Below are 25,060 nucleotides of genomic sequence, written 5' to 3' on the forward strand. Positions count from 1 at the left end.
AAATATTGTATTTTTACTGTCTACAATCGTGTATGCTTACTTGTTTGTTTTTTCTCCTTTCTCCAATCTCACTTTTTTGTTAAATATTTGTTTGTCCTTGTGGGCGCCCTGTTTGTTTATTATGATTGTTTTGTTTATTATGATTGTTTTGGTTATTAATTCTTGAATATCTGGTTGTTACACATGATGTACGGAACAATTATTAATTTAAACATTGTAAACCTTCTAAATTTACCTATAATGCATTATTATGTGTGTAGTACTAACCTGGCTCTGACGAAGGATACAATCTGAAATGCATTAGCCAGATGGGTTTTCTGTTTTGCCTCAACTGAGATAATTAGCTTTTTTGGTGAAGTATAACCAATTAAGCACAATTTTTTATGAGCTTTATAAACACAGCAATTGAAAAATTAAAAAATATACATATCTGTGAATTACGATTGAAGTTGGATTTTATTAACTGAATAACGATCATAAAAGAAATCGATTAACCCTTAGTGGGAATCAAGGGTGTGCGGCCCACACCGAAGGCACTTTTGCCTCGGTCTCTTTTTCTCCATGTTCAATTTCTGTGCCCAACACGGTGGCACATGATAGTGGGCTGCACCCCATTAACATATTTATTTACAAAATAACATTCCATTGGAAACGAAATACACTATCAAGAAAGTAAGCTGTGCACTCTCGCCCCTCTCTCTTTGCACTTCTACTTTCACATTGTCCATAGATGCTTTCTACTGGTTTTCATTTAATTCGTAAATGTACATCATTTTCTTTTGACTCGTGCATTATGTTCATATATTTTGCATATCTTTTCCTTAGTTCAGTATTCAATAACTCATTAAGTGTTGCAGGGACGTCATTTCACCAAAATGCCTGGGGTAGTGGAAGTGGCATCACGACCCTTGACCTCTGCTGACATCACAGGAAGTGATGTAATTTGACCCCACCCCTAAGTGGCATCACGGGAAGTGATGGCACGGGACCTTCAGATGCTTCTAACACCTGTGTTACCAGCCGCTTTAATTTCAGCCACCTGTAAGAACCGAGGCACAGAGGCAGGCGAGATTTGTCCACGATCGCACATTTGGGGAATGTCATTTTCGCCTTGGAGGCTATATGTAAAACATAAATAATGCAGTACTTATAACAGGGTAACCGAAATCTCTAACACAGGCTACAGCTAGTGTATGAAACATCTATACATCTATGGACACACAAGTACTCCTTATCTGTGTCATTGATGTGTTAAAAAAGCCAAAAAAGCACTGACCTGGGAAGGCGTGCGCTGTCTGTTTACCTGGGAGCAGAATGCTGCACGAGCAAGTCCTGAAAGTAAAAAAAAATTGACCAGGATTTAGTATCAACTAAATTCCCTGGTTATAAATGTATCTATAACTCGGCTCTCACTACGATAGAAGAAACTTATTGTGGTATAACCGGAGGCCATCTGTCTCTGTGTGCATTTATCTTTGTTATGTGATGAGCAACCACATGTTGTCCCCCACAACCCAGACCTGAACATAACACCTTAATGTCCTAGGCTTTGATACATGACTCTTATTCAATCTTTTTTAACGGGGTGAGGTGTTGTTGGAGGTGTGTGTTTGGGAGGCTGCACTTCCTTCAAGAGTGGGGCTCAATGCATCTACGGTTTTCAGAACTCTGTGCAAGGTGCGGTATTCAATTACCCACCCCCAGTACCGGCCCATGAATGAAGCCCTTTCCAAGAAGCAGTTTGAGTGGGGAGGGATGGGTCACTCTATGGCTCTATCACTTCTGAGACTGTGTCCAATGCTTATTTTCTTAGTGTTGCACCAGAGCAAGGTCCTGGTTGAGTTTGAGGCCCTTCTCAACCATTCACATCACACTTGAATTTGTTCATGGCGAGCAGAGCATTTGGGACCGGAGACGGAACCTTTTTCACCAGAAAAAAATCTTCTTCCCCTTCAAATTTAGAGGCACGCGGGGTGCGGCCCTGGCTCCACCTACCAGCGCCATTCCTCAGTCCCCTTTTCCGCGTCGACGGGAAGAGGCCGATTTCACAAGCGCTCTTGGGTTTGGCTTCGGCCATGTAATACCACGCGCTCTTCCCCGGATACTTTCTTCTGTCTTTTTTGTCTTCTTTTATCATTCAGGTACTCGGTTATCTGGCGCCACACTCTTCCCCGGCGCATATCGACTACAGCGGGATCTTCCCTACATCATATCCCCACGCCCTTTGCCTCCGCTGCCTTGGCCCTGACCACAGAGGGGAGGGTTGAACCACGTGCAACTCACTTTCTTCACGTGCTTTGAAGAACAGACTAGCTAGGTGGAGGGAGCTCTTTTGAGAAGTTTCCTCCAGAGGACTTGAAGGACTTCGTCAGACATAAGTCAAGGGCGAAGGGAGGGCCCCTCTTTTCCAGCACACCCCGCAAGGGCGAGTCCTTTCCAAGGAAACACCCAGACGGGAGGAACCTCTCAGGTTCTCGCACCAGCACGACAACTGAAGCTAATTCTGCTACCGGCTGATAGGCCGAGGGGTCTGTAGATCCTTCCGGAGACAGTGCTGAGGGACCGCATGGTTCTTTTAGCGAGTGTACACCCGAGGGGCTACGCCCTTGTAATGGCAACATGTCAGAGGGGGCGCCTGCACGGAGCACTACCGGCAACTCTGCTGAAGGCGACATGCCTACCATGCCTCGGCCTGAGGTGCAGGGTAGGTCTCATGCTCCATTGGCAAGAGTTCTGGAGGGGGCTGGTCCCAGTGAGCCAAGCACCATGACTTCAGCTCAACAAGATGGCCAGCGTGCCAGACAAGATGGCCGCTCGTCCGATCCTGCCCTGAGGAATGGAGCAGGTGAGAGCAAGAGTTACAAGGTTTACCCCACAAACAGCTAGACATAATATGCAACGGCCTCACCATCCGCCCGCTATCCCATCAGAATCGCCTGCCACCCCACAGGCCTGCGAGGACAGGTTCTTTGAAAAGTTGCTCACGAGATCTCCTCAGATAGGGTCCATCCTTAGGGATGTAATCAGGGACATCCTCCCTCTGGCCCCTCCACCTATAGTCATTCGTCCTATGGCTCCTGCGCCGCAGGCCCCGACGCACCACCATCAGCCAAGGCCTTCCACAAACGACTCTCAGGTCTGTCAGAATACTTGGGCCTTCCTCAACCCGAAGTCGCACAACTGGAGGTGGGATACTTGTAGAGGTCCTCACTCTACGCTCTGCGGCTAGAACGGGGATCCTGATACAGAATGACCTTGTCGCCTTGGCCAAAAAGGGGTGGCTCAAGCCCCTATCGGCCCAACATGTCAATCAGCGCCTGGACGCCAAGTTGGACAAATCGAGGGGGATCCACTCTTGCTGCCATCCCACCCTCAACCACACTCTTCGGTGATTGCTGCGGTGTCACTCTATTCAAAGCTGCAGTTGTCCTCCGCCACCTCATCCTCAGTGCTGCTAGGCAAGAAGGAAAAGATCTTGGAGGCATACGGGAAGAAGCTTTATTCCAACGCTTCCCTGCATCTTCACCAATCCAACGTAGATGCCATGCTGGCAGCTGTTAACCAGAGGCTTTGGCGGGAAATAGCCGACTTCCTTCCAGAACCTCCGTTGCATAGCCAGTCACGTTTCAAGGCAGGACTGCCAGAGGTTAAAATTGTGGCACAAGACATCATGGAGTCCACACTGGCCCACATCGACACCTCTGGCCGGGCCATATGCATTGCCACGGACATGAGAAGGACTGCCTGGCTTCGGGCTACTAAATTTAACCTAGACATCCACGAACACATATTGGACCATTCATTCGAGGGGAGGAAGAACTCTTTCACTCCACCACGGACGACGAGTTAGATAAAAAGAAAAACAGTTCGCAAACTGCAAAGTCTTTATCCTTATGAAGGCCACGCCCAACTCGTACACCCAGTCGCATCAACGCTTCGACAAGGGGCAGACATTCCCAGGCTTCCGCGCTTCCAGGAACGGAGGTCCTGACAGCCTGACCGTTCGCCAAGTCAACACCGTGGCCAACAGCAAAAGAGGGGGGGAGCAAGGGCTTTTTTTCTGTCCCCCTCCTCGCAACAGCCTCAGAGGGTAAGAAGGCATGACGCGTCCCTTCGGGTCAACTTGTCTCCAGTGGGGGGGCAGGCTTACCCTTCACGCACAGTGTTGGCGTCAGAGGTTTGCTGACCCCTGGATCCTCTCAGTAGTATCCCTGGGGTACTGCCTACCAATCCCTTCCTCTCCTCTCCTCTCCGCTCCCACAGATTGGGACAGCAACTCTATTGGCGGAAGTTTGGTCGCTCATCAAGAGCCAGGCCATGGAAGAAGTCCCAGCCTCCCAGTGAGGATTGGGCTCCTATTCCAGGATTTCTGCCATACAAAAGAAGAACCAGGCTAGCCTGAGAGTTGTGTTGAACCTTTCCACCCTCAACCTCTCCCTCCCTCTTCGAAAATTCAAGATTGTTATGCCAGCACTAATTGCGGAGACATTGTGCAGGGGAGACTGGATGTGCTCCCTGGATGTGAAGGACGCTTGTCTACACGTCCCGCTTTGGCAGCCGCATCGCTCATTCCTATGACTCAGGATCATGGACTGCCACTTCCAATGCTACCCTTCGGCCTAAACTCAGCCCCCATGGTATTCATGGGGCTCAACAATGCAATGGCATCCCTCATCAGGGCGCAGGGCCACCACGTCTACCCATACCTGGACGACTGGCTCGTCAGGGTGAAATCTCCAGAGGCGGTTCATCACACTTCCTCCACCCTTATGATCTCACGTCACGAGCTGGGGTTTTCGGTCAACCTCAAGAAGTCTCTGCTGCAGCCTACGCAGAGCCTGATCTTTCTGGGCCTCATATGGGACACAAGCTCCGAGAGAGTTTTCCCCTTGCAGGACAAGATCACGGACATCAGGAGGGCCACTACTCACTCCCTCATCCGAGAAGTGACCTCGGCTTGATGGTACCAACACTTATTAGGCATCATGGCAGAGGGCCTAGTGGCCTTACCGTACACAAGACTCAAGATGAGGAGATTGCAGCTGCACTTCGCAGCCTCATGGAACCAGGAGCGGGGCTGCCAAGCGCAGCTGGTCAGCATTCTGCCATCCCTATGCCTGGACCTCACATGGTGGTCCAGGGACTGCAACCTTCGGACGGACAGGCCCTTCCGGCAGCCGGCCCTGCAGGTCACCATTACTATGGATTCCTCCCTGGAAGGCTGGGGGCCACTTTGGACAGCCACAGTGTCCACAGAGTCTGGACCCTGCAGGAGTCTCATATCAACTGGCTGGAGCTGAAAGCCATCTGGCTAGCTTTCAAAGCGTTCCTCCTGCTCATTGGGGGCAAGGTTGTCCTCATCCAGATGGACAACTCCACCAGCATGTACTATGTCAACAAGCAGGGTGGTAACAGGTCTCCCCCACTGTGCAACCTAGCGGTCAGCATGTGGGACTGGGCCATGGAGAACATCACCTACCTGAGGGCCATCCACCTTCCAGGCAAGTCCAACCTGGAAGCGGACAGACTCAGCAGACTGGGAGCGGACAATTGCGAGTGGCAATTGAAAGATCAGGTGCTGCTGGAGATCTTCAGCAGATGGGGGCCTCCTCAGGTGGATCTCGTTGCCTGCTGGCACAACAAGAAGTGCCAGCAGTTTGTGTCCAGGCTCCCTGGGCGACGCCTTTCAGATTCTGTGGAGCAGAATGATAGCGTAGGCCTTCCCACCTACACCCGTGATCCACAGGGTGCTCTGCCAGATAAAGGAATCGGGTCACCTCAGCATCAGCCTGATAGAGACTGTGGTTCTCAGAGCTTCTTAGCCTCTCGGACAGGCCTCCGATTCACCAGCTACTGGACCCAGCTCATCTCCTGGTGCAACATGGGGGCAGAGTCATCCACCCCGCCCCGCAGAAGTTAGCCCTTGCAGCGTGATTCCTGAGCATGTCACGCTGAAACACCTGGGCCTCTCATAGGCTAATCTAGAAATTCAGGGCGCTAGGAGCAAGGCTACTAGGAGCCAGTACAAGAGTAAATGGTCTATCTTCTGTCACTGGGCCGACTTGAAGATGATCGGCCCCACTTACGTGCACGTTGGATGACACACTCACCTTTTCTGCACACCTTGCCCAGTCAGGCATGCAGGTGGATACATGCCGCACCTATCTGGCAGCCATAGGGGCCTATAGGAATTCGGAGGAGGGAGTTTTCTCCTCTTCCAACCCGGTGGTTAAGCGACATTTGACAAGCCTCGCCAGGATAAGGTGGTCCTGAGAACACACCCTGCGTTCCTACCCAAGGTAGACTCTGCTTTCCATCTGAACGAGGAGATAGTCTTACCTATGTTTTTTGCAGACCCTAAGAACTATGCTCAGAGGGTCTTGCACTGTCTGGATGTCAGACGCACTCTGAAATTCCATCTGGACAGGACTAAGGGCTTACGCAAGTCGGATGCTCTGTTTGTCACCGTTTCTCAGGCATCCAAGGCCTCTATAGCAAGGTGGATAGTTTCGGCCATCAAGGAGGCCTATGAGGGGCAGCACAAACCACTTCCAGCTAACATGCACACCAATGCTGTTAGAGCCAAGGCTACGGTTGTCGCATTCCAGCGGCAGGTTCTGTGGCAGGTTATCAGCAGGGCGGCCACCTTGCCCACCCCTTCGGCTTTCTGTAAGCACTACTGTTTGGATGCCGTCTCTAAATCAGATGCAGCTTTCGGACAGGCGGTTCTAAGTAACTTGTTCACTTAAGGAGGGTCTCCTCTCCACCCTGGGGATACATTCAGTTGTAATCGCCCATAAACTATGGAGGAAAGGGGACGGGATGTAAGAGTAATTAATAGTTACTGACCGTAGTGACTAATGTACTCTTAGTCCATAGTCCCCTTTATTTTATTTTATTTATTACATTTATTATACACCCAGACCCAGAGGTATCACGGCGTAGTTACAGTATAAGTCAAATACAGTATTGGTCATGAAGATTACAATGTGGCATTACACTTTTGGTTACATTTCAAAATTATATACATTTGTGTACATTTATATACAGTGAGGAAGGGGGGTTGGTGTGGGAGTAGTAGTTTTGAGCAGTTTTTTAAATTGTGGGAAGGGGGTTTTGTTCTTAATGTTGGTTGGATCCATACGCCTCCCCCCCCCCCGAATAATACTGGTGTCATTAGGCAATGTTAAATATTGTCAACATGTCAATGGGGACTGAGTGGCGCTGGTGGGCGGAGCCCGCGCACCTCTAAATTTGAAATAAGAAAACATCTCCAAACTGGTTCCAATGTAAGCCAGTCTAGACCCATAAGAACACTTATCCTTGCTTAATCATAGATGCTCAGTTAATAAAAAGTCCTGCTACAGTAAAACATATACAGGCCACTAGACCAAAACGTCACTCTAGCGAGGTAATACTACTTATAATGCATGCTTTATCAAAGATCGCAAGTAATTAATGCCATGCCACAGTAAGCAAGGGTGACACTGGCTGTACCAAAATGCCAGTCTAGACCGGTAATAACACACATGAACTTGGATTTGCCCAAAAATACCAGTAAAGCGTGCAAAGTCAATAAAGGATATGTCAAACATTCTCTAGTGATCCTCCGTCTCCCAGGGAGAGAGAGAGACACACACACCAATTCACCCACCAGTCACTCACCCATATACAGTCTCCCACTTCCACTGGTACCCACCCAGAGCATTTACATACATACTCATACTCACTCACCCACCATTCATTCACCCATAAATCTCTCGCGTCTGTTTGCACTGCATTCTCCACACAGGAACCCACCCACCTACCCAGAACATGCAAACACACACCATCACATTCCTACTGTAAGGAAGGCATGGTATCAGCATTAAGACGGACACAAATGATCACAGTTCAAGGGTGTTTATTGAGCTTCAAAAACGGTATGATAAACGCCCATCTAATCCTAAATCTATTGATGGGAACAAGCTACGACCATCAAATAGTAACGCAGTCCTACTGGTGTCTTGTCAAAATAAAAGGGCCTGTACTAAAAAAAACAATTCAGTCCTTACCTCTAAATATAAATAGTGTAGGGAATAATGTTATGAAAAGAAAGGCGTGTTCAAAATGATTTTTGCGGATGTTTAAGCCGTTGGCCTCCCTTCCCCACGTTTTCAGCATGGGACAAGGTGCTTCACTCGAGCGTAGCTCACTCGCTGGCTTCCTCACCAGGAGGACACACTTCAATTACCAGCATCAGCGCCTTCTGGCCCAAGTATCTCTACTTATCAAAGTCTCTTGATTCAGAGGGCCTGATGTACAAAAACAAAGTTATTTTCCTCTCACAAGGACTCAATTCGGATGATTCACTCTTCACCCTGGATCCCCCTCAGTCGGGCTCAGATCCCTTTTATACAATGATTGTTACTTTTGATCCCCCTCTTCCAGGTTCAGATCCCCCTTTACAATGTTCAGAGAATATTCTTTCTCATGTGACTCACGGTTCACCCCGTATCCCCCTCAGCTGGGCTCAGATCCTTCCTGTTACACATTTAGTGTCCCTCAGCTGAGCGGACCAATTTCAGTTCGTATTAACTATCAAAGACTTTTGAATGTGCCCAGGGTTTAGCTTGACCCGTTACAGGACCACTTCGATCTCACAACTACTTTTTCACATTTGCCAACCAGATGGATACTTAAGAGACCTTCGATTGAGCACCCACTTGGCAGTAGACCACTCTGTATACGGTATCTTTCTTGGCTTCAAAATTTCAGTCGCTCTGTTATCCAATTATATTCGTGTCGCCCGTCACATACGATTCAGAGACTGTTCTCTTTAGATTTCTCCTAACAATGTTGCTGCATGCAACATTGGATCTAACACAGGCCGGTCTGGTATCAGTTTCCCCGTCTCTCCGGCTGTGCTGACTTTACTTGCACTGCTCAGTTGTAGGAACCAAGGACAGTACCACAGCGGCAAATGCACCTCCCCACCTTGGTTATCGATGGAGAACCCCAGGTACCTCTGACACACAATGCTGGTTTCTTCAGCTGTAATTCCAGGTTTTAGGTCTATTATTTTCCAAGGCTCCTGAAAGTAACGGTCTGAAGTGGTCAAGGGCACGTCCCTCCTTGCAACTCGTTCAGGTCTCGCCATCTTTCTCCTCTTTTTAAACTGCTATCTTTGAAAGGCTGCTTCTTCGTGTGCTTTGCCTTGCTCAGAATGTGCTTTCATGCTCCACCTTTTATCCATGTGGGAAAGTGTTATGGAAGCAGGGTGTGTTTAATGATCAGTAATTGCTTGACCTTGCCTGACCATTGTATTAGGACATGTCAGTTATACGACTCTGGTGGTAGCCCGTTTCGCTCACGGTGAGCTGTCTGTGAAAAAGTGTTTGTGTTGGAAAAGTGGGGGGAGGGTTGAATTCCTAGGTATCCTACTGGTAGGATGGCTAAAAGATGTTACAGGCAAGGGGATAACGCGCATTGCAGTCCAGTGTCCCACTTCCTCTCCGCGAAGACCCCTCATCCAGGTGATCCTCCCACACTGGTCCACCTCCAGGAACTGGATCCAAAATTGGTGGCCGTGTCCTGGCCACGTAGATGACAGATACCCTGGGACTAGCGGGTGAGACACCTTCAGGTGTCTCACACTACTCATTCACCCACCACTCACTGTTCCATTTTATTTTGAAATTTGTTTATTGGCATTTAGTTCGGGTTACAAAACAACACCATCAGCGGGTGCATCTGTCAATATCAAATGAGCAAATTTCCACATAGTACAGCAGCATCTTAAACAGTAACTACAAACAACAAATTAACTTTAACCGTCTCCTTAGTCGTCTTGAACAATGTTCTGCTGGTCTCCGACAGGGTGGATGTTTGGGTTATGGGGGGGGGGCAAAACCAGTTCAGGAGCCTTCTTGGGCCGTGGTGGTTTAGTTCCAAGCAACTTAGTTGGCCGCATGGATCTGCTATTCGCCCTGGCGAGTTATTCAAGGAGGTTTGTCGTCTGGAGAGTGGAACAGTTTTACCATGGTGTCTTTCCATGCAGTTAGTGCCATGCTCGAGTCTTCGGAAGATCTGGCTACGCTATCCTCCCAGGCCCTTGTTTCGGCGTTCGCCCATTTCTCAAGTTCTTTATGCCATACCGTGAAGATCGGACCTGTGGGTTTTTTCCATGACATGGCCATAGTTCTTTTTGCCAATATGCACACTAAGTCCATTAGTTTAACTGAGTGCTTGAGTTTAGCTAGTCTGGGGTAGGTTCCCAAAAGGCATTCTTGCGGAGTCCATGTGTACCTGGTGTTAAGCAGAAACCTGTGCAGTTCCCTTGGGGAACACTGCAAAAGATTTAAGACTACAGGTATAGCAGTAAACCCACTTGGTAGCAGTCCGCACCACTCAGATTTACCTGGTAGCTGTGGCTGAGCAGTCAGACCCCCCTCAAGAAGAGTTAGGCAGTATGTAAAGTATACACAATATGTACCCAGACACAATAGCACAAGCAAACACTGACCAGAGCTTGGTTTCAAAAGTATATAGTTATTTATTTTTAAGAACACATAAGTTGAAAACACTCTAGCAAAGTATAGTAAAAAAACACTTCAAACACAGTTATAATGAAAGCAGTTCCGACCCTTACTCCTATCTAGACAACTCTAAGTTAACACCACATAATTAAAACAGAGGTGAGCGCTTAACGTTAGATGACACTCTAGTAGGTTCAAGAAAGGGATAAAAAGAACAGAAATGGGTTAAACACACCACTCTAAGGTCCAGAACACTTGCAGTAGGCTCAAAGAAGCACAAAGTCACAAGTGAGCAAGGGTCACTAGGCAGGGCCCACTCTTAGAGTAGCCGGAGCGAAAATGTGCCAAAGATCACACTGTTATTAGGGATTCAAAGTCTTGCAAAGAGTTAGAAAGAGTTTAGAGTGGCTTAGAAAGTTTAGCCAAGGTGTCCCAGGCACTCCCAGGGTCGAAAGCCGGGGGCTAAATCTACCCCGTACAGTCGGTAGCAAGGGAAGCCAGGCGGAACACGGTACCTTAAGCGGGAAGGATCCTCCAGCGGTGGCAGTTGTTCCAGGCAGTGGCAGCAAGGCTCGACGTCGGTCAGGGGAGAAGAAGTTCTCGCTGAAGAGCAGAAGAAGAAGGTCGTTGCACTGCCCGGGAAGAAACCAGCCGCTGAGTCCTCCGGTTAAAGGGTTGTACCGACTTTCGTGGTTGGGGTAAAAGTGGTGGGGTTCCGGTTGCCGGGGTGCTTGGCACTGGCAAGGCGGCCACGAGATACCTCGAGAAGCGAAAAGAAGGCGAAAACTGGTTGTCCCCACCAGTCAAGGGAAGGAGCCACTCCGTTAAGAGTTCTCCTCGGTCGTCGGGAAAAGTGGTGAGACGGTTCAGCAGGGCTCCACCGGGTGGTGTCGTCGAAGCAGGTCGGCTCAGCTCTTCCCTCGTCGGATTCTTGGTCCTGTGGCGACTTCTGAAGTTCCAGTCCCCAAAGCCCTGCTTTTATGCAGCAAACCCCCATTCACCCAGCCTAGCTGTCACTCAAACATGCTAAGTGGTGAGCCGGCCGGCTCACCACTTGGGCCAATCAGGACTAAGTGCGACTTGAGTTACCAAGGTAACTCAGTCCAGGGTGCCTAAATCCCCCTCCACCCCTCCTAAGTACCCCAGACAGAGTGGCACCACTTTGGAGGGCTTCTGTGGAGAAGCCCGCCAAAAGTGGAACAAAGGGCTCCACTTTGGGTCAGAGTTACAGAGGCGAACGCCAACGCCATTTTAGAATCAAGTGTTGGCAAAAAGTCCCAACCGGAGTTATAATAATAAATATATAAACCGGCGGTATGTTTAAGGCTACCGTAAATAAATAATTAAATGTGTTAGCCTAAAACAATGGGAAATCCCATAGGGAAATATTCGCGGTCGAATATAAAAAGTAGTTTCCACTGCCACCAGCCAAAACTCGATCAGGGGGGACGGAGACGTGCCCCCTCGACTAACAGACCCTGGGGCAATCGAATTGCCCCAGCCAGTACGTCCACAATATGATGGTTTGTACTGGTTCTGTTCAGGATCCAAGACTAGCAAAGTCTTTGGTGACTTTACATGCCCTGGGAGACAGTAGTCAGTCCCAGGGTATGGAGTCTATGTTGGGGAGTCCCTAGGACACCCCTGGGTCACGGCACAGAGGGTGCTGTGTAACCCACATCACAAAAATACATGAGGCCCTATGGAGTAAAAGACCCCATAGCCCATTCAACACAAGGTTTAACCAAGAAAACACACTTCAACATGTCCAAGAGTGAGGGTAAAAGAGTCTCACTCTTGGCAGGAGAAAAAAAGAAACCCCAGAAATCCAGCAAAGCTGCTGGGGGACTCACTAGGTAGGGAAATTCAGCCTAAACAGAGAATTCTCCCTAACACCTGGTCAGACCCGCCTTTTCACACGTGTGCTTTATTTTTGACCAGAGGGTCTGAGTTTTGGTGCAGTTCCAGAGCATATGGATCAGGTTTGCCTTATCCGACCCGCACCAGGTGCAGTTCGGTTGTGTAGAATTGTTGAATATAGCCAATTTGCTTGGGGTTAGGTAGGTGCGGTATAATACATTTATCTGGATCAGTCGAAATCTGTGGTTTCTAGAGACCTCCCTAGGGAACGCCAGTGCCCTATCCCATTCCTTATCTGACATCTCCAGTCCCATGTCCGTTTCCCACTTAGACCTAAGTACTGCACTCCGGGGGTTAGGAGTGTCGATTAGGTGACCGTATATTTGGGACACCACCCTCCCGCCTTCTCCGAGATTGTATAGTAGTGTTATGAAGGGGTCCATTTCCGGTTCCTCTGGCCAGGTTACCCATTTTATTCGTGCTATTTTTCGAATCTTCTGGTACCAAAGGTATTGGCCAGAGGGGATACCATCTTCCGCTTGCAACATGGGGAATTCCCGGAAGGTTCCCTCAGCGTATAGATCTCCCCAAGTGTATACCCCTTTCCTTTCCCAAAGTCTGATATTATGCAGATCGGTATCGGCCTTGTCCTGCCCCGAGATTAATGGCATTTCCGGGGAGTATGGCTGCTTTAGTTGCATGACCGACTCGGTTCTATGCCAAATTTTCCTACCCAGGGTCACCAAGGTTTTGGGGGGCCCAAATCAGTTCTTTCAGTCTTACCGGAGATATCATGTCCTGTAGCAGGGGAGTTTGACGTGGTCTCGTCTGCTAGCCATTTAGTTACAAAGCCCAGCTGGGCAGCAAGGTAATATTTCTCTAGATTCGGTAGTTGAATTCCCCCTTGCTTGTATGGTAGAACCAATGTGGATAGGGCAACCCGGTGTCTACCACTTCCCCATAAAAAGTCCCGGATTATTGCATCAAGTAATAGAAAGAAGGGTTTAGTGATGTAGAAGTGCACATTTTGGAACCCGTATAAGAATCTAGGAAGAACAATCATTTTAACTATAGAGGCCCTACCCATCATTGATAGAGGTAGCTTAGCCCAGAAACCCATGGATTTACGTAGTCCCGGGAGTGCAGCCCTCGTGTTACATTCATGCATTAGCTCTGGGGTGTGCATTATCTGGATCCCGAGGTAACGGAATGAAGTGGTTTGCCAATTTATGCCTACCGAAGGAAGTTCTTCAGCCGGCCGACCCTTTAGTCCCGCTAGCGGAAACAAGCAGGACTTGGTTTTGCTGAATTGTATGCCCGAGACCTTTGCATAATTATCTAGGACTTCCAGCATTGTTGGCACATTAAGAAGAGGGTTGTTGACATATATAAGCACATCATCGGCATATAAAGAAACAATGTGGTCTACCCCGCCTATCCTTATGCCTGCGTCAAAAAACTGCTTTCTAAAGTAAATAGCTATGGGCTCCAGACCTAAGATATAAAGCATGGGTGAGAGAGGGCAGCCCTGCCTAGTTCCCCTACAGATGTCCCAGGCCTCTGACACATATCTCCCAGATTTTAGTCGTGCTCTCGGTTTATTATACAGGATCTTAATCCACCTAATGAACCCCTGGCCAAAGCCGAATCCTTCCAGTACTGCCACCAGCCACTCCCAATAAATAGAATCGAATGCCTTAATGGCGTCTAAGGACAGTAGTGCATAACATTCCTGGCTTGTGTCGGTTTGAGCTATTATGTGCTGGAGCCTGCGCAGATTCATGGTCGTGTTACGACCAGGCACAAAGCCGTTCTGGTCCGTATGTATTATGTCTCCAATTACTCTGGATAGCCTCTTAGCTAGAATTGATGTAAGTATTTTAACGTCATAATTAAGCATAGCAAGGGGGCGGTAGGAGTCGCACCTATCTGCAGGTTTATTAGGCTTGAGCATTGGGACGACCAGAGTTTCCCTCATGCTGTCCGGTAGGGTCCCCCTTTCATAAGATTCCAAGAAGACTTCATGTAATAGCGGTGTTAAGGAGGGTTCATATGCCTTGTAAAATTCCGGAGGCAGCCCATCGCTGCCCGGGGCTTTACATGTAGCCAGGGATCTAATTGCCTCAGTTATGTCCTCGGGTGTGATGTCCATGTCTAAGGTCTCAGATTGTGTGGGAGTTAGTTTAGGCAGGCCGATCTCATCAAGAGTATCTAGTATTTGGTCTTGGGGGACTCGATCAGTGTGAGAATATAATTGCATGTAGAAACTCGTAAAAGTATCATTAACACCCTGTTGAGTGTTGTGAGTTTCATCAAATTCATCCCGCAGTGTGGTGGTTATGTGTCTGGGGTGTTCTTTCTTGCAGAGCCAAGCTAGTAACCGGCCAGGTTTGTCTGCTTCTGCGTGTGCTTTGTTTGTTCTAGCGACAAAGTCAAATTTAGCTAATCTGCTCCATGCTTCAGCGCAATTCTCTCTAAGCGTACTAAGTTCTTCTTCCCTCTTCGGGGTGTCTATGGGGGCAGCTTCCAGATTCACTATTTCTTGTTCCTTCCTGCTTAATTCGCTGCGCAATAGTTTCCTGATGCCACCCGCCTTGGCAATGACTTCTCCTCGCGTTACTACTTTTAGGGCATCCCATAGAGTACTGACGTGGTCTACGCTCCCAGTATTTTCTGATATGAAATTGTCTATGGACTCATGTAGCTTTTCTTTAAATGCCAGATCTTTCAGGGCTTCCACCGGCATTCTCCACATGGGGATGGGAGGTTTTGGGCCAATGTGATTCCATTCCATTAGGAGTGGAGAATGGTCTGAGATGGTCCTTCCCAGATATTGCGCATCCCCTATCTGAGGTAAGTGCTCTCTACCCACAAAGAAATAATCTAATCTAGTATGAAGGGCATGTGGAGACGAGAAGTACGAATAACCTCTTTCCTCTGGGTGTATTTCCCGCCAAACATCTGCCAGATCTAGTTCATCAGTCATAGCTTTCAGGGACGTGGTGGCAGTGGAGGGCCCCTTTGTTGGAGGCCAGGACCTATCCAGCGTTGGGTTGTGGACACAATTGAAATCACCCCCCCATATAAAGAAGCCATTCCTATATTGTAGCATTTTGGTACTCAGCTCCCTCAAGTGCGTAGGGATATTGTGATTGGGGAAGTACGAATTCACAATACATATTTCCATCTGCTCAAAGGTCCCCCATATTACCACATATCTGCCTTCTGGGTCTTTTTCCATCTTGGTGAGTCGGAACGGTACCTGGGGGTTGATCCAGGTGTAAACCCCTCTTGCAAATCTGGAGTAGGAGGCCCCAAAGCCCTGTCCCTCCCAGTGTTCCCTGATCTTCGCCTCTGACTCGGCAGTCCAGTGCGTCTCTTGTAGCAGAGCTATATCCACTTTTTTCCTATGCAGGTAGGATTTAATCCTATTTCTGCGGAGATAGGTGCCCAGGCCCCGCACATTCCATGTCATTATCCTGAATTGACCAGCCATAATGGTTTCAGAAGGGGTCCGGGGTCAATCCACCACTCATAGGGGCCATCTGTTAACTTGGCTGAGTCCCCACGAAGTTCCCCTAGCTGTAGGTTCAAACCCATCAAGTCCTCTATTTCCACCCTCTCATCTCTTATCCTCATATTGACGTTCGGAGACTTACCAACTTTCTCAACTTTCATCTCAAAGGATGTGTTAACCAAAGGGAACAACAAATAACAGCCCCCAGCAGTTGTTTCAAACTCACAACGCTCGGGGGCTCCCGAGCCTCCGGGGCCTCTCCAGGCCTTTCGGTACGGGTGGTGTGTAGGCATTCGGCCAACACTGTATTGGGTGGGGCGGGTCGCTGGTGTTCCTGCACTTGGGCCCTCGTGCTCCTGCCCAATTAAGACTTCTGTTCGTTGCAGCGTTAATTCAGGCTCCACAGACAATGTCGTGATTGCTTAGTGTCGTGATCCTTTTCTCAGGCAGTTCCAATCGTTCCTTTATCGCTTGTTTCCTTTTTTGAGTTTTTCCGTGTCATCGGCGAGGTTGTTGTGTTCAAGCCACATATTTGCAGCCGCCGGAGTTTCAAGGAAGATTGCCTTCCCTTTGTACAGTATTTTGAGTCTGGCCGGGTACAGCAGCATATACTTCAGATTGAGTTCCCGTAATTTAGCTTTTATCGGTACGAAGGAGTTCCGCGCTCGTTGCACCGTGGGGGTGTAATCAGGGTATATGACTATTAGAGAATCGTTCCTTCTGATCTCTCCGCCTTCTCTTGAGAACCGCAATATTACCTCTCTATCTCGGAAGTTTAAGATTTTAGCTATTATTGGGCGTGGGTGTGAACCAGGTGGCGGCCTTTTCTGGAGAGACCTGTGGGCCCGTTCCATAGAGAATCCCTGGGTGAGATTGCCTGCTCCAATTTCCTGAAGTAGCAGCGATTCGATGAACTCAGTGGGGTTCAGGCCCTCCATGTCTTCCGGAATCCCGAGAATTCGAACATTATTGCGGCGGGCACGTCCCTCCGCGTCCTCGGAGCGAGATTCCAGTCTAGCCACTATTGATTCCAGTTCTTGGACTTTCGCCTTCAGTTCACATGTGTCCTCACTGGTTTCTTGTAGGGAGGCTTCAGTTTTGGTCACCCTTTCCGTCAGGTTGCGGGCATCTTGCCTCATTAGCTGTATGTCTGACCTGATTTCTCCTATCTTATCTTCCATGGAAGTTCGTAGGGCCGCAATAGCCTGCAGGATTTGAGTGTCTCGGGGGTCCGCCACCGGAGTGGGTGTCTCTGTCGGGGGAGTGATCTCCTGCGTTGGTTGCTGCCTTTGCAAAGTCGTTGTGAAGGCGTCCATCGTCACAGTTTTTGATCTGTTCTTCGGAGGCGACATGGCCCGGTTTGGGGGAGCCAGACTTGTATTCCACGCTATGAGCTTTATCTTGTGACCTGAGGTTTGTTTCGGGTGGCCCTTGTTCGGGCGGAATATGGTTTCAGATCTAGTGCGGATCCAATATCTAACCCGCCGGGCTTCATGAGCTGTGTTTGGCCTCTAGTTTTCGGCAGGCGGGGTGGGAGCCCTACCTCTTGGGCACACGTGTGATTATTCAATTCTCCCCAACCGTTAGAAGCCTCCGGCGGTTCCGTCTGTACTTTGCCCTGGTGAGATCTGTGGCACTGTGGGGCGGTATTTGGGTTAGTAGGGAGCAGTGTAACAGACTGTTGTGGGTTCCCGGATGATGATGATGCGTCCGGCCCCAGCCGCCTAGTCCAGAGGCTCGCCTGGCGTATTACTCAGCCCGCCAAATTTCAGGTATAGAATTACCTTCTGTGAATCCTCCGTATTGTGGGTGCTTTGTGGTACCTTCTACCGGTTACGACAACCAGATGCGGTTCACCTTCCGCCTCCAACCGATGGGACCGTGTTGCGAGGAGTTATCCGTTGATAGCACTCGCGGTCTCCCGACCAGACGACTCGGCGATCCTCTTAACGGGTGCCGGTAGGGGTGGGCACCGAGCGGTCCGCTCCGTCCCTGCTTCAGTGCACCGCTCCACTCACTGTTCCATACTCCACCTCTCGCGTCCACTCACACTGCATTCTCCGCACAGACACATACCCATCCAGAACATTGAAACACACTATCACATTCATACTAATTCACCCACCAGTCACTCACTCATACACTTTCACTTACATCCACTCTCACTGCATTATCTACACAGGCACACACTCGCCCACCATGAACATTCAAGCACACACACTTTCACATTTTATCTTCATCTTCCTCACCCACCACTCACTGACCCATAGCATGTATATACATATGACACGCACTTCACACATGCAAAATATACATCACATTTGTTTTTAAAAAAGCCTTCTTACCTGTTTTTCCAGCTTTGGTCTGTCACTTCAGGCCCCTTTCTGCTCCTCCCTGCTGCTCACAAACAGGAGCCAGGAAGCTGGGAGAGCTTCCTGGTTCCTGTATATGAGCCGCAAGGAAGCCGGATGATAAGGGGATGGAGCTGAATGTGACATGCGCCCCCGCTACGCCAGAAGCTTCAGTTAAAAAATCAATTTTATTTTACTGGGGTAGCCCGGGAGAACAAAGGGGTTGCGGTCGCAAACCCTGGTGACCCCCAAATGACATCCCTGGTACTTTGCAGTTTGTTCGGTATTCAATATTTTCCATTCGGTCTCCAGACCCATTCATTACACGATTTCACTCGAATGGCATCTTCTTTTGCCCATACCAAGCCTCTGGAGCTCCCTGGCATTAGTGTTCCCTCTCTGTCACTCACAGGTGTACGGCTTCTCCTCCAGGTACGTTTGCGTTCCTGTCCAGCTTTTGCTCACTCCCCTCTCTCTCGCCGGGAGCTCTGGCGAGCAGCGCTCGCCTCTTCTGACCCTTCATGCTGCTGTCTGCAGCATATTGGAGACATATGTGCCCCCAGCTCCAGTGGGGAACATGCAGCTCTGGTATCTATAGTGCTACCGACCCTCTTGCAGCCCGTTCTGGCTTTGCCATCTTTCTCGCTCTCCTGCAGCTCTCGGTGTCCTTGTCACCAGTCCTGTCTCCAGCCTGCTCCACGTCGACCTGGCTTCCCAGGTGTTTCTCTCTCCCCCTCAGACCAATCTCTCCTTTGCATGTGCATCTGTAGCCTCTCAATTGGCTGCAGGTGCAAGTCCTTTGCCTGACCATAATTACTTCTGACACTGGGACATGCCTGACCCTTGTAGTGGAGTTCCACAGGTCCTCTTCCTCGTCCCAATATCAAAGTGGTGTGCACAGATGGATGGATGGATGTATGCATTACTCCTAGTTGCCTCTTCCTTGTCCCGGTCTTCAAGGAGCATGAATGTGGTACAGTTGCTATGTGTGACAGTGGAGAAGAGTGGTAATAACCTACAAAGGTAGGGAGAGGGTAGGGAGTATTCTGACAAGGGAAAGGGGTATACCAGGCCTCGCCTAAAGGCATCTTTCCTCCACTCCCCAAGGTCCCTCCACCCAGGTTATCTTCCCAAGCATATCCACCCCGAGTATTGGGATCCAAAAGTGATGGCCATTCCCTGGCCACCTGAGAGGAAGACCCAAGGGGAGTAGATGGGAGGATGCCCTCTGGTTCCTCACATGCCCTTCCTCTATTTTGTGTGGACCTGGGTGTCTCACATGGAAACCTGAAGAGGTAGTCGACATTACCCTGATCTGAACCCTTCTGGCGTTCCACTGTGAAACAATAGGGTTGAAGGTCCAGGAACCACTGCATAACTCTGGGATTAGAGACTTTATGTTGACTGATCCAAACTAAGGGAGAGTGGTCCCAGATCAGTCTGAATTTGCGGCCTAACAGTTAGTATTTCAGATGTAGGACAGCCCATTTAATAGCCAATGCCTGAAGCTCGATAACTGAGTAGTTCTTTTCCCTAGGAAATAACTTCCAGCTGATATATAGTATAGGGTGTTCTTGCCCGTCCTGATTTTGAGAAAGGACGGCCCCTAGACTCATTAATGAAGCATTAGTTTGCAAAATAAATTCCTTCGAGATATCTGCTACTTTTAGAATTGAGCTTTGACGCGGTCTACTTGAGAGTTGTCTAACACAGCTCATCTTCCTCATCCCACCTGATCTTCTGTGGTTCTGCATTCTTCAGTCGTCAGTGAGTTGAGAGGTTTTGCTTGAAAAATTTGGAATACACCGGCTGTATTAGCCAATTAACCCCAAAAAGACTCTTGGGTGTTTTTTTTGTTGTTGTTGTAGGGTTGTCAAGAACCGCCGCCACCATTTTTCTTGCTGGGGTTGAACCACGAAGAACCCAAGGTATTTAACCGTAGATTGAACAAGTTTGCATTTTCGGGGGTTCGCGGTTAGTCATGCTTTTCTTGGTACTCGCACAACAGTATAAACGTGGTACAAATGATCTTCCCAAGTTGTACAGTGTATCACAGTATCGTCTATATAGGCTCTGCAAAAGCAGGCTGTAGAATCGTATCCATTAATCTCTGGAATGTTGCGAGAGGTCCATGTATTCCAAATGGTAATACTTTAAATTGAAATAGACCTGTGGGAGTTGTGAAGGCAGTTTTTTCTTTGTCAGGACCATATAGTGGGACCTGCCAATAAACATTTGTAAGGTCTATAGTAGAGAGGTAGACCGCATTACTCAGCCGGTCAATAGGATCGTCAATACGTGGCATTGGGTGAGTGTCAAAAGCAGATATGGCATTTTGAAAACCTCCAACTCCCATGGGGCTTTGCCACCAACACGATAGGGGAAGGCCAGGTGGCCTAGAATGTTCAATAAAATAAGCCCCAATCATCTTCTTTACTTCCTGAATAATTGTTTCTTTTTGGGATTCAGGTAGTCTGTAAGGTTTGAAATATACCACTTTGCCTTCTGGAGTGAGGATTTGATGATAAATATCCTTAACTCTCCCTGGCTCTTCTCTAAACAAATCAGTAAACTGTTTTATGAGTTCCTATAGATCTTATTTTTGGTTGTATTCAGGTCGGGAGGTATCAGGGCAGTGTTATATGAATCCTCTGGTAGCAGCCAGGACAAAATGGTGGCATTAGATTCTGAAGGATTTTCCTTCCATTCCTTTCGAAGATTAATGTGGCAGACTTGTGTTTTAAGGCGGCAATCAGGTTGGGAAATGTTATAGTTACAAGGTCCCATTTGTTCTAATACCTCATATGGTCCCTGCCACTTGTATATTAGTTTGTTCCCTGAAGTGGGTAACAAGACTAATACCATTTGGCCTATGGAAACAGATCTTAGCTTAAACCTTTTATTATAGGAGGCTTTCTGTTGTTTTTGAGCCTTGGCCATATGGGTTTGTACCAAACATCTAACTCCTGTCATGTGTTCTTTAAGTCTAGTGGCAGTTTGGGAGAGTGGTATTGGGAACTCCTCTCTTTCCTCCCAGGATTCTCTCAGCGTTCCCATCCATAAAGTAATTCAACTTGAGAGAATCCTGTGGAAGCCTGGGGTGTTTTTCTAACTGCAAATAAAGCCCATGGAAAAATTTGATCCCAATTTCTGCCATTTTGTCCCACTAACAATCGCAGTATTGTCATGGCTACTTGCCCAGGATCACAGGAGCTGCACCATCAGGTTGTGGGAGCGAGGGGTAGCATGGCTCACGCACGTCCCTTTGGGACGTTTATACACAGGGGGCCTGGTTGGACTCCGTCCAGGCGCCTTTGGCGCCAGGCTCATGGAGAAACATAAGGAAGTCTCTTTATTATGGGCAGGAGTGCTTTTTAGGAACTTTCCACGTGTGTGCAGTCAGTCCGGGGTGTGGCTTTCCATCTTGAGCTGCATGTGCAACTTTCCATCTATAAGTTGCACGTGCAACTTCAAGGAGTGGCAGGGTGTGGCAAGCAGAACAGAACGAGCGGGAGTGGCCTTAAGAGCTCAGCTATAGAAGCCAACCCATCCCCAAGGCGCACGCTTCGCGTTAATCTGCATTTGCATGCAGCGTAACGCTCACCGCCGCCTGGGATAAAGCAGCACTTACCTTTGGGAATCCAGTCTCCTGCCCATACGCTTACCTCCTGGAGTCGGCATTCACCTGCATTCTTCACCGCTGAGCCTGGCGTCCATTCTTCAGCTCTGGGCACCACAGCACAACATCTTCTTCATCCTCCGGCACGCAGGACTTCAGCTCTGGGCACCGCAGCACAACATCTTCTTCATCTATGAAGGCGGACCCTGTAAGAGGACAAAGGGCAAGGTTAGACGTGATAAACTTTCAGTTTGAGGTTGCGCTTGCAAAATTCTTTGCGCTTATCCTTAAAAGCTCACTTACCTGCTGCCGGACTGCCACGGGATCCTCCGCTCCTCATCTGGAGCAACCTCATGCTCTGTAGCTTTGCTGGGCCGCAATCACACCTATTAGGGAGAAAGACATTACAGAGCTGACAACAGGCTGTGAGAAAAACAATACAAATACTTCAAGACAAAGAGAAAACTGAAAGACACTTACCAGAAAGGCGTGGAATAGTCACAGCTGGACTGGACACCACGTACAAAGGACCAGTGAAGGAACTTGGTCCTCATCCTAAACGCGCCCCTGCCAGAAGTAGCAGGTTGGAGAGCTCACCATTAATAATCTACAGGTGAGCCTTAATGGGTCGATGCATGCTCACAGAAGCCATGCTATGGGAAGAAGGGTTTGAGAGGAAATTCACTCACAGGCCAGCAAACTTACGTCCTCTCATATCTACGCAGGAGCAGCGTTCCAATTCATCGCAGCAGCCCACAGCATATTTGCAGCGGGAGAAAGCGGACACAGGGGTTGTACTTCCTGGGAAGGCTGCAGCCGTGCCCCAATGTCCCCGCAGAGACCAGGTGAGCGTAACAAGTATGGTCTTTAATGTTTTAGTAAATCTTTCTACAAGGCCATCTGTGTTTGGGTGGTTTACTGAGGTCCTCATAGTGGTGATACGCAACAATTGTTTAACTTCCCCGATGAGCTCATGAAGGTCGAGCCTTGATCTGTCAGTATTTCCTTTGGAAACCCCACTCGGGAAAAGAAAGAGAGCAGGTGTTTCAGGATTTGCTGGGTGGTATTTTGTCTGAGTGGAAAGGCTTCTGGATAGCATAATTACCAAAATGTTCTTGTTCCCTAATTTCGATGCTTCTAAGGGCCCTACAATGCCCATACCAATTCTTGAGAAGGGAATTTCAATAATCAGCAGTACACTTAAGGGAACTGCTGGTGGCATTCCAGTAATAGTCTTTTGGCAAATCTGGCAGACCTGGATAAAGTGTTTAATATCAGCATTTATTCCCGGTTAGTAGAACTTATTAGTGATTTGGACCTGTGTCTTGATTTGTCGTAAAGGGCCCCTGGTCAAATATAAGTGCGCTATTTCTAGGACCACTCGCTTATGACTCTTAGGGATAAATCATTGGGTTTTTAGTAAGCCTTCTGCAGTGGTATCTCCCCTATACATCAGATCATGTTTTAAAAGGAAAAAAGTATCCCCTTTTCGACGGCTCTCTTGTTCAGATGTAACACGTAAAAAGGCTTCAGCCAACAACGGATCGTTACTTTTGGCAAAGGCTGGATCTTAAGGGTTTCAGTTTTTTCTTCTGATGCTTCTAGATTCAGGCTCTGGATGGGTGTCGGGTGTATCATCCGTCTCCCCGAAACACTGAGTACCTCCGTTTTCTCCTTCCTAACCTCTTCCTTATTCCTAGGGAACATTGCCCTCTCAAGCACCTCTTGAACAATTGTATTCCCTTAATGGATTTGGAAGAGATTTTTTCCATGGTTCTGTAACAACACTTTAACATCACCTCTGAAGTCTGGGTCTATAACCCCAGCTAGTACATTCATTCCAAACGACTTGGCTAATCCCATTTTAGGAGCCAGTCTAATATAGGTTTCAGGGGGTGGAATTGGGATCAAACTTGCCCTATGATAGGGTGGGATTTCCCTACCTAAAGAAACTAAGGATAGTCTGTGGTGTTAAGTTCAACTCAAAAGTCCATCTGTGTCCAAATCCTATACTTGCCCTCAAAACTAAAGTTAAAAAATGTGTAGGGATGTCGGCAACCAAAGAAACCATGTTCAAGAGGGCGTGGCTAGCCGTGGAAGCCATGTGATGCCTTTGCGGTGAGCTCCCGTGCTTGGGCCTGCTCTACAATCCCCTAAACCCTCAAAATTATAATGTTCCCTGAAAATGGAATGTAAGGTGCAAGACTAAGTGGCCACTATCCCATGCAAGTCTCAGAAGCTTTGGCTAGCTGTAAGAACGAAACACCAGCCCAGGTGTTTCCATCATGGAAGCAGTGCGCAGTTTACCAAGAATCCTCGGCTGCGAGGAGCGAGCAAGTAACGGGCAGACCGGGTCAGAACAAGAGGGGTTAGTTGGATCCCTGGTGGCTGATGAGAGTGGGACTCCGAGCACTCTAGTGCCCACAGGGGCCTGGGGCAGCACCGCCCCTGAAGGGGACCGCTGAGCCCATGCATGCAGCCAGCGGCTCCACAGAGCCGAACAGAAGGTGGGGAAGCCGGCTATCTACGTCAGAGGAGGTCGGAATCCTGCCAACATGCCTGGAGTGGGTCCGGCTCCACCGAGAGGCCCCCAGAAGTGGTGAAGGCAAGAGGCGTTTGCACCGCCACAGGACTGTTGCACAGCGGGATGGCTTAACGGCAGATGAGAGCGGGATAGCGCTGCTCGGCGCGGCATTGTGGCAGCCGTCCCCAGCAAACGAAGCAGAGCCAAGTTTGAGCCCAGAAATGCCCTGTAGGTGTGGAGGCCGACCCGGCAGGCCATCTGCCACCAAGCAATAATTGAGGCAATACCGAGGAGGGAGATGCAGGGGTGCACTGGAGGCTGGTGGAAGTCACACAGATAGGAGCCTGGCAAGGAGCAACACCCAGAAGCCAAGAGACTAGTAAGACAAGGGAGAGCCCCATTTAATGAGGTTCCCTCTGGCCCCAGTCAATTATGGCAGAAGTGGCCTGGGTGAAGGTGCAACCCCAGTGAAATAAAGCCTTCTGTCCAAGTGGATCCTGCGCGAAGACATAGCACGCCCTTGCTTGAAGGTACCCGGGATATAGGGTCTTCGTCAGCCTCTCCAGACCCTTGGCCAAGTCGACGGCAGCAAAGTGGCCTGATTATGGTGGGAGATTGCACAGACTGAGACACTCAGGGACAAACTAGTGCCCCGGGAGATGGGAAGGTCAG

At 48.8% G+C, this 25,060-nt stretch overlaps 1 protein-coding gene across 3 annotated transcripts in view; it reads left to right on the forward strand.

The window, feature by feature from the left end:
* Positions 1-25,060, forward strand: part of SWT1 (SWT1 RNA endoribonuclease homolog) — a 2,657,341-nt gene that overhangs the window by 2,551,903 nt on the left and 80,378 nt on the right. The gene's annotated exons all lie outside the window — the stretch shown is intronic.

This window comes from Ambystoma mexicanum, chromosome 1q, assembly GCF_040938575.1.
Source record: "Ambystoma mexicanum isolate Mex_15411 chromosome 1q, UKY_AmexF1_1, whole genome shotgun sequence".
NCBI lineage: Eukaryota > Metazoa > Chordata > Amphibia > Caudata > Ambystomatidae > Ambystoma > Ambystoma mexicanum.